This window comes from Schistocerca serialis, chromosome 10 (assembly GCF_023864345.2).
Source record: "Schistocerca serialis cubense isolate TAMUIC-IGC-003099 chromosome 10, iqSchSeri2.2, whole genome shotgun sequence".
Lineage (NCBI taxonomy): Eukaryota > Metazoa > Arthropoda > Insecta > Orthoptera > Acrididae > Schistocerca > Schistocerca serialis.
In genome coordinates, this window is record NC_064647.1 from 240,888,181 (window position 1) to 240,898,287 (window position 10,107).

The window sequence follows — 10,107 nt, forward strand, 5'->3', positions numbered from 1 at the left end:
ATCACACCTAACACCCATACTGATGATGAACATCGGTTCCCGGGACAAAATTTTAATCATGCAAAGGCCGTTCTGGGATGAACATCACTATGGATTCCGCAGACAGGTATCTTGACAAACTCGTCTGGCTCTGTTCCTCCGTGAAATCTATAGCGCTTCAGGAACGCACCTAACAGCATCCTATAATGCAGTGTAGTGAAAAATGTACGAGGTAACCGGGTTTTGGACCAGATTTTCGACTGGATTGACGATTTCGTTGCAAACAGAACTCAGGACGTCGCTCATAACGCAACAAAATCGACAGATGTAAAGTTAGTTTCCGGAGTACCTGCAGGAAGTTTTTGTCGATTCAAACCGTTTCACAGGTGCTTCATTCGAAGACTTGATCTGAGAAACGCACGAAGATAGCATTCACTAAATTCAGGGATATATGGCACAAAATGGCACTATCGTATATTTTAAGAGGTGCATATGTGGCCTGAGGCAACAGCCTTGCCGCAGTGGATACACCGGTTCGCATCAGGTCACCGAAGTTAAGCGCCGTCGGGCGTGGCCAGCACTGGGATGGGTGACCGTCCCGGCCGCCAAGCGCTGTTGCCATTTTCCGGGGTGCACTCAGCCTCGTGATGCCAATTGAGGAGCTACTCGACCGAATAGTAGCGGCTCCGGTCAAAGAAAACCATCACAGCGATCGGGAGAGCGGTGTGCTGGCCACGCGCCCCTCCTCTCCACATCCTCACCTGGGGATGACACGGCGGTCGGATGGTCCCGGTGCGCCACTCGTGGCCTAAAGACGGAGTATATATGTGGCCTGAACATGGCACAGTGGAATGCCGAAACTAGTTTTATTGAAAATAAAATAAAATAACATCTTAGTTACACAGCTGCTGGAGGAGTTCGTTGATATTGAGAAATGCTTGACCAGCTCATATCCACTGTTCATGATGGACGAACAGAGATCTTAAGGAAGTGTGGTAGGAGCGTTATTGTTCATACTATTTGTAAGTGATATGACATGAAGTTTCGAAAGATGTTTAAGACTGTTCGCAGATGGTGCGGTTGTCTGTAAGAAAGTAGCAACACCGGAAGATAGTGTCGATTTGCAGAATTACCAACAGATGATTAATGAATGGCGCCGGCTCTGGCAGTTCACCCAGAACGTAAATAAACTACTGCGTAACTGCACCAGTGATGACAAATTGCTGGAAACACTATCTACCGTGCAATATCTACGCATAACTATCTAGAGTGATCTCAAATGGAATGACCATATAAAACATATAGTTTGAAAAGTATGTGCCAGTCTGGGATTCGTACAAAGAAGCTGAAGAAAATGTAACGCACCCATGAAATATTTGGCTTTGAAGGCGCTACTTCGACACATTCTTGGGTATTGTTCATCAATTGGGGCCTTTGCATCTACATCTGCGTACATGCACCACGAGCCACCGTACAGTGCGTCGCGGAGGGAACCCTGTACCACTACTGGTCGTTTCTTCGTTTTGTTTCCTATTCCAGGAGCAGATAGCGCTGCGGAAAAACCATTGTACGTGTGAGCCCTGATTTCTCGTACATTACCTTCGTGGTACTTACGCGAAATGTAGGTTGGTGACACTAGAATCGTTCGGAAGTCCGTTTCAAATGCCCGTTCCCTAAATTTTCTCAACAGTGTTCCTCGAACGGAGCTCGCTTTCCCTCCAGGGATTCCCATTTGATTTCCAAAAGCATCTCAGTAACACTTGCTTGCTGTTCGAACCTACCGATAACAAATCTAGCAGCCTGCATCTGAATTGCTTCGACGTCTTCCTTCAATCCGGCCTTATGTGGATCCCAACCACTCGAGCAGTACTCAAGAATGGGTCGCACCAATGTCCTATATATGATCTCGTTTACAGATGAACCACACTTCCTTAAAATTCTCCCAACAAACCGAAATCACCCATTCTATTTCCCTACCACAATCCTCATATGCTTGTCCGCTTCTAATCGGTCTGCAACGTTACGAGCAGAATTTTTTAACCGACATGACTGTATCAAGCAGGACACTAGTAACGCTGTACCAGAACATTACGAGTTTGTTTCTCCTGCTCATCTGCATTAAGCTGCATATTTCTACATTTAGAGCTAGCTGCTAGTCCATCAAACCAACAAGAAATTTTGTCTAAGTCATCTTGTATCTTTGCTACAGGGACTCATCTTCAACACTTTCACTTCCACCACAGCATCATCAGCAAACAAACGCAGGTCGGTGCCCACCCAGTCCACGACATCGTTTACATGTATAAAGAAATTAACAACGGTCCTACGACACTTCCGTGGAGCTCTGCTGACGATACCCTTGTCTCTGATGAACACTCGTCGCCGAAGACAACACACTGGGTTTTGTTACTTAAGAAGTTTTCGAGCCAGTCTTTGAGGTGCCGGGGCCAGCAGTGTATTTAACACTAAATTCGTCCTTCATATGGAAATGATGCTCTAAGCCCCCCCCCCCCCCCCCCAATTTTCTAACTCCAACTTTTGCTGTTGAACATGGATTAAGAAGAAACGCGAACTGACTGTAATCGACCCTGCAAGTGGAGTAGAAAACAGTTTGGCACCTGCAATAATTTAATCCGATGGATATTAATTTGAAAAGGAAAGTTTCATTAACGTAGTGGCAAATGAAAGGCTAGCTCTACCGATCTACAGAATGAAAGTTCTGTCCAAAATAACAATTTGATTTGTTATGACTAAACTCAAAATAATAAACAAAACACATGAAACATTTACCATACATCAAATTCGATACTCAAATAAATGTTGTGAAGATGAAGTTGCCCATAAACTAGCTTGTGATGTTTATGACCAAGTGGTATGTGGAGCCAATTCCTTGCAACTCAGATCTTAAGAGAAACACTCAGCCAACCCAACATTAATTGCTGCTACAGTAGTGAGAACTCAGACAATAAACACCCAAGATAGAACAAAGTTAGGAAAGACGGGAACAGGCGCGCTCTGCTGAGCTCTGATTATCACAGAGCAAATTCCCTAATCTGCCGGTGCTGCGGACATACATTACCAAGCTGTCTTCTCAACTGCAAGGACACGATCTGGCGTACCGGAGGCGATGGCTGGTTGCTTCGACGTCCCGTCGTGGTGATGATAATGTCGCAAGTACAGCGCGAAACAAATTATGCTGGTCTGGTTGTTCCAGACTAAAAACTTCCTAGCAATACAAATGCGCCTGTGAGGGAGACAAAGAAGGCTCGCTACACAATCACTGACGGTACAGTGATTGATTTTAACAAGTGAAGTCACACAGTAACTCTGATACAGTCAACGTTAGCCAAATCTGATCAAGAGGGACAACATAGGCCGCTTGTACGCAGAATGCTCAATTGCCAACTGTACGTTGAAACTTCAGCAACTTCATCAAACAGTTACAATTAAATGAAAGTATATTAGACAGCCAACGGAAGGCAGGCTGTCCAGAGCAGCAAGAGCTCAGTCTTGTAACCTACTCCGACCGAAAGGCGAGACTCCACGCTCTCAAGAACACCCATACAAGCGATAAACAGGACATTCCCGCCCCCACGACAGTGTCCGTGGTTAAAACGTGCCAATCAGCAACTCGAAAACGGGCGGAAAATTCCACTCTATTGCCGAATCACTATTATTACACCAAAGGAGATACACTTGGCGCCAATTTCTGCACCGATTTTGCTACGTCACGGAGCTATCCCCTGAGCAAGCCAATCACAGTTATGATTTTGCAGAAAATGCGGGAATTTGTCCGCCAAGACTGCCTGGGAACACACGTCATTCCCATGCCTCACTGGTAGCCCGTCAGAAAGTGTTTTCACTAAGTTTCTGCGAATTAACGGAATCTCTAACCCCAGCTGCTCCTTGAGGCCCCTGTGGGCGTGTCACTCCCGCTCTTATGACAATGTCGGCGTCTGGACAGCATCCACTCGACTCCCTCACATCTGTCGGCTTAACCCTTTCAAGATCAGCAGAACCCGCCTGTCAGCGGACCACCTGGGTGACGAGAGACTCTGCCTGGGAAGTCCGCGTGTAAAGGAATAGCAACTTTCCACCACGTGCAATTAGAGAGGAAAATCTTCATATCTTCTGAGTTCTCAGTACTAGCCTTGTATTGATAATACTCGGCCATACTTCCCAAAATCGACTTAGAGTAAGACATAAATATGAGAGGGGGCAAGTCACTGTGTGCATTGTAAATGCATGCCACATCTCAAGTCAAACATCTTGGGACGTATTCCGTGCCGGCCGAAGTGGCCGTGCGGTTCTAGGCGGTACAGTCCGGAACCGAGCGACCGCTACGGTCGCAGGTTCGAATCCAGGCTTGGGCATGGATGTGTGTGATGTTCTTAGGTTAGTTAGGTTTAATTAGTTCTAGGCGACTGATGACCTCAGTAGCATAGTGCTCAGAGCCATTTGAACCATTTTTGAACGTATTCCGTCTGCTCGTACCTTCATTAACAGTCTGCAGTGGGGTACAGTGTCAAATGCTTCTCGGAAATCCAGAAGTATCGAATCCTTGTGTTGTCCTTCATCCATAGTTCGCAGTATATCATGTGACAAAAGGACAAGCTGAGTTTCGCACGAACGATATTTTCTGAAGCCGTGCTGATTCGTTTACATAAGCTTTTCGGTCTCTACGAAATGTATTACACTCGAAATCAGAACATATTCAGGAATTCTGCAGCAAACCGATGTTAAGGATAGTGTTATGTAACTTTGCGGGTCCGACGTTTTACCCTTCTTATTTACAGGAGTAACTTGCGCTTTTCTGCAGTCGTTTGGTACTCTGCCCTGCGCAAGCGATACAGGTAGAAGAGATTGAGAAAATCCATCTAAAAGCGGCGCGTTTCATCACGGGACCATTTCGTCGTTGCTCACGGAGAGGTTTACCACTGAAATTTCGGGATAATACTTTCCAGGAAAGGTCAGACAACTTCCTACTGCATATACATTGAAGCGCCAAACAAACTGGTATAGGCATGAGTATTCAAATACAGAGATATGTAAACAGGCAGAATATGGCGCTGCGGTCAGCAACGCCTATATCAGACAAGTGTCTGGCGCAGTTCTTAGATCGATTACTTCTGCTATAATGGCGAGTTATCAAGATTTAAGTGAGTTTTAACGTGGTCATACAGTCGGTGCACGAGCGATGGGACATAGCATCTTCGAGGTAACGATGAAGTGGGGATTTTCCCCGTACGGCCATTTCACGAGTGTACCATGAATATCAGGAATCCGGTCAAACATCAAATCTACATCGCCGCGGCCCAAAAAGATCTTGGAAGAATGGTACCAACGTCGACTGAAGAGAAACTTTCAACGTGACAGAAGTGCAACCCTTCCGCAAATTGCTGCAGATTTCAATGCTGGGCCATCAAGAAGTTTCAGTGTGTGAACCATTCTCTCTAATGGCGTGGGCAGTGTGCAGTTGGAGTGATACGGGACCCATGATACGACTCTGACAGCTGACACGTACATAAGCATCCTGTCTCATCACCTGCATCCATTTATGTCCATGTTGCATACCGACGGATCTGCTACACTCCACACGTCCAGAGTTGCTACAGAGTGGCTCCAGGAACACTCTTCTGAGTTTAATCACTTCCGCTAGCCGCCAAATTCCCCAGACATGAACATTACGAGCATATCTGGGATGCCTTGCAACGTGCTGTTCAGAAGAGACCTTCACTCGCTCGTACTCTTACGGATTTATGGACAGCACTGCAGGGATCATGGTGTCAGCTCCCTCCAGCACTACTTCAGACATTAGTCGAGTCCACGCCATGTCGTATCGCGGCACTTCTGCGTGCTCGGGGGGGGGGGGGGGGGGGGCTACACGATATTAGGCAGGTGTACCAGTTTCTTCGGCTCTTCATTGTATCACCTGACATGTGTAGGAGAAGAAAATTCGCGAAATTGGAATTGGTACAACGACTTACCATTTTTGCCACGCGCCGTAGAACAGGGAAGGACGGATCGGTTAGTGGAACCTGAAGTACCCACCGCCACACACTCGCAGATGGCTTGTGGAGTACTGGTGTAGACGTAGACGTACCGAGTAGCTGTAAGTAAACAGCAGCTACTAATGGAAGTGCGGTGTCGATCGTAATTATGGTATGGCAGCGAAACTTGGTCGATATGCTGATGCGTTAATACGAAAACTAGTGTATTTACCCTGAAAAAAAAAAGAACATTAGTTCCAATTTTCGCCACCAGGTGCAGATCTGGAGCTGTAGATTACTTGTCTGAGGGTATGACATCAATGCTGTCGTCTGACAATCCGAAAGGCGAATGGCCAATATATCTATTAAGAAGAGAGATCGTGCGCTGTTAGTGAGACTGTTTCATGCGAGCGGCAGCAGTTACAGTACTGCATTGAGAGAGCATCGCCGACTGAAAGGTCTGAGCAGAGGCTCCAAGTCATTAAATTGTTCAAAGAAGATGACAACGAAATTCGAAAAGATGGGTGAGCTTGTTGTGGCACCTGGAAGAGTAAGGCGTCCTATCCTGGTGGAAGCTACTGACGAGTTTGCTGTTGCTGTAACTGACCAAGCAGCACGCGACCCTGCTCGTGCTGGTACTCCTGCAGTGTCACGAGAATTGTCCACGTCATAGTCAACAATGGGGAAGGTTCAAAAATGGTTCAAATGGCTGTGGCCACTATGGGACGACATCTATGGTCATCAGTCCCCTAGAACTTAGAACTACTTAAACCTAACTAACCTAAGGACAGCACACAACACCCAGTCATCACGAGGCAGAGAAAATCCCTGACCCCGCCGGGAATCGAACCCGGGAACCCGGGCGTGGGAAGCGAGAACGCTACCGCACGACCACGAGCTGCAATGGGGAAGGTTTTCTGGTCTGTTTTACTCTGGAACCCGTACAAGATCCAGACGATGCAGCAACTGTAACCTCATGATGCACAGCAACGTTCTAAATTTGCTATTCAGTTTCTGCTGTTCTTAATATATATTAATGACTTGCCATTCTATATTCACGAAGATGCAAAGCTGATACTTTTTGCCGATTATACAAGTTAGCTATTGTAAGTAGGCTGTTTAGGTTTTTATGTTGGTAACGTCACATCGCTCTCTGTATGAAAATCACTGGCTGTGCTGTGTGCAGTCTGTGGCTGGTTGGCATTGTTGAAATATTCGCAATTGTAGTGTTGTGCAGTTGGAGGTGAACCGCCAGCAGTGGTGGATGTGGGGAGAGAGATGGCGGAGTTTTGCGAGCGGATGATCTGGACGTGTGTCCATCAGAAAGAGCAAATTTGTAATACTGGATGTCATGAACTGATGTATATGCATGATGACTTTTGAACATTATTAAGGTAAATACATTGTTTGTTCTCTATCAAAATCTTTCATTTGCTAACTATGCCTATCAGCAGTTAGTCCCTCCAGTAGTTTGAATCTTTTATTTGGCTGGCAGAAGTGGCGCTCGCTGTATTGCAGTAGTTCGAGTAACGAAGATTTTTGTGAGGTGAGTGATTTGTGAAACGTATAGGTTAACGTTAGTCAGGACCATTCTCTTGTAGGGATTATCGAAAGTCAGATTGCGTTGCGCTAAAAATATTGTGTGTCAGTTTAGTGTTGGTCAGAATAAGTAAAGAGAGAAATGTCTTAGTACGTTCAGTTCTGCTCAGCTGTTTGAAACTCAAATAACGTAAGGGGTTTACCAGCACAGTAATTCAGTAATTTTCCTACGGGGATGTTTCACTATCACACCCAACACACAAGAATTAACTGATGAAATTGTAAACGATGTTTTTCAGAAAATCATGAAGTGGTTCTCTGCAGATGGGCTCTCATTAAACTTTGATAAACACAGTATATACAGTTCCACACAGTAAATTGAATGACACCACTAATAATATAGACTTCGATCAGAAATCGGTAGCTAAGGTAGGATATTCAAAATTTCTAGGTGTATCGTTGATGAGGGGTTGAACTGGAAAAAACACGCTGAAGATCTGCTGAAACGTTTCAGTTCAGCTACTTATGCTATTAGGGTCATTGCAAACTTTGGCGATATACATCTCAGTAAATTAGCTTACCACGCCTATTTTCATTCTCTGCTTTCGTATGGCATCATATTCTGGGGTAACTCATCATTGAGTAAAAGAGTGTTCATTGCACAAAAGCGTGTAATCAGAATAACTGCTGAAGCTCATCAAAGATCATCCTACAGACACTTATTTAAAGAGCTAGAAATCTTCACTGTAGCCTCACAATATATATAATTTGCTATTAACAATCCGGACGAATTCAAAAGTAATAGCAGTGTACATGGCTACAACACTAGGAGAAAGGATGATCTTCACTACTCAAGGTTAAATCTAACTTCGGCTCAGAAGGGGGGAAAATTTTGCTGCCACAAAAGTCTTTTGGTCACTTACATAATAGCATCAAAACTCTGACAGATAATCATATAGCATTTAAAAGGGAACTAAAAAGAATTTCTTAATAGCAACTCCGTCTACTCATTAGATGAAGTTTTGGATATAGTAAGTGGGTAATTTCCCCACCTCCAACCAAAAAAAAAAACTAAAAATATTTAGTGTTATGTAATATTTTGTATAATGTAATATCTTGCATAGACACCTTTTATTAACCTGACACGTTCCACATCATTATGAAGTGTCGTATGTATGATCTATGGAACAAGTACTAATTTAATCTAATCTGATCTGATCTCTAATCTAATATCGAAGTTGAAGACGTGTCACTGAGCAATATTCTGTGGACTGACGAGACACATTTTACACTACAGGGTGCAGTGAATACACAGAAACGCCAAATTTGGGGTACTGTTAAAGAGTGTGTTGTGCACGAAGGGCCACACTGGCTGTGTGTGCGCGTTCACAACCACCTTTACTCTCGGTCCGTTCTTCTTGGGAGAGAGGGTGTGTCAGGTGTACTGTGACGTCTGCGCAATATCGCGACCTCCTTGTACAACATGTCAGTCCTGCTTTGGAAGAGCAGAGCTGCGTGGGAAGCAATGTTTTCGTGCCAGGTGGGGCATGACTTCATGTCGCTCGTCCAATGAGAGATCTGCTTTTGCAACCTTCGACGAACGTTTCATCTCCAGAGGTTTTCCACATGCATGGCCTGCAGGATCAGCTGACCTGTATCCATGTGACTTTCGGCTCTGTGGATATTTAAAAGAACGCTTTTACCAGGATATGTTCTGTGTCTGCCTGATCACACTGCTGACATTCCACCAGACCTGCTGCGAGCCATTGTTCGTCACGTCATTTTATGGGTACAGTATTTCGTTCATATCTCCGGTGCTCATGTGTAACGAATTGTGTAAGATGCGGTTAACAATAATACTATCGACCTTATAAGCCCTCGTAAATGATCAAACGTGGTAGACAAAATCGCTCTTACCTAGCCATGGATTTCCCAAGCAGCTCCGTACGCGTTTAAACAATGTTTGTCAGTTCAAACTCACTTTGAAACAGACGCTGTTCGTGCTCGTGTGTATTTTAAGCTTACTGAGTTCGTCCACAAATGCAGACAAAGCTGTCCTCGGATTGACTTTGGCACTGTGCTTGAAGAAGAAGGAGAAAACATGACTCTGGTACAGGGAATGGCTTAAAATGAGAGACTTACTCATGAAAACATGCTAAAGGAAATATTGGTCTCAGAACCCGATGACTACATCAACTTCCTTCCAATGGACAATGAAATGTTTAAAATCTTATTTAAGTCACTCCTAAATCAACAAGCTTGTCTGTCGTTCGCTCTCGCCTAGCCACAGATGTACCAAACAAGACCCTACATGTACTGAGAAAGCTTTTCAATTTAACCGTACTTTTGGAGCAGACACTTCTCGCATGTGCTGTATTTCGGCACTAGTGGGAATGGCTAGAAATGCAGATAAAGCATTTCTAACAATGCGTCTGGTGGTGTGTTTAGGGAAGAAGAAAACAAGTCTCTGGTCCAGGGAATGGTTTAAAATGAGAAATGTGCAACTGGAAACCTGTTAGTGGAAAAGTTTCACTCAGGATCCGACGATTACATCAAATTTCAGCGCATGGACAGCGAAACGTTAAATAATTTGTTTAGC

At 44.7% G+C, this 10,107-nt stretch overlaps 1 pseudogene; it reads left to right on the forward strand.

Moving 5' to 3' along the window:
- Window positions 1–482: 482 nt before the first annotated feature.
- LOC126425604 (5S ribosomal RNA) lies at window positions 483–600 on the forward strand (annotated as a pseudogene).
- Window positions 601–10,107: the final 9,507 nt, after the last annotated feature.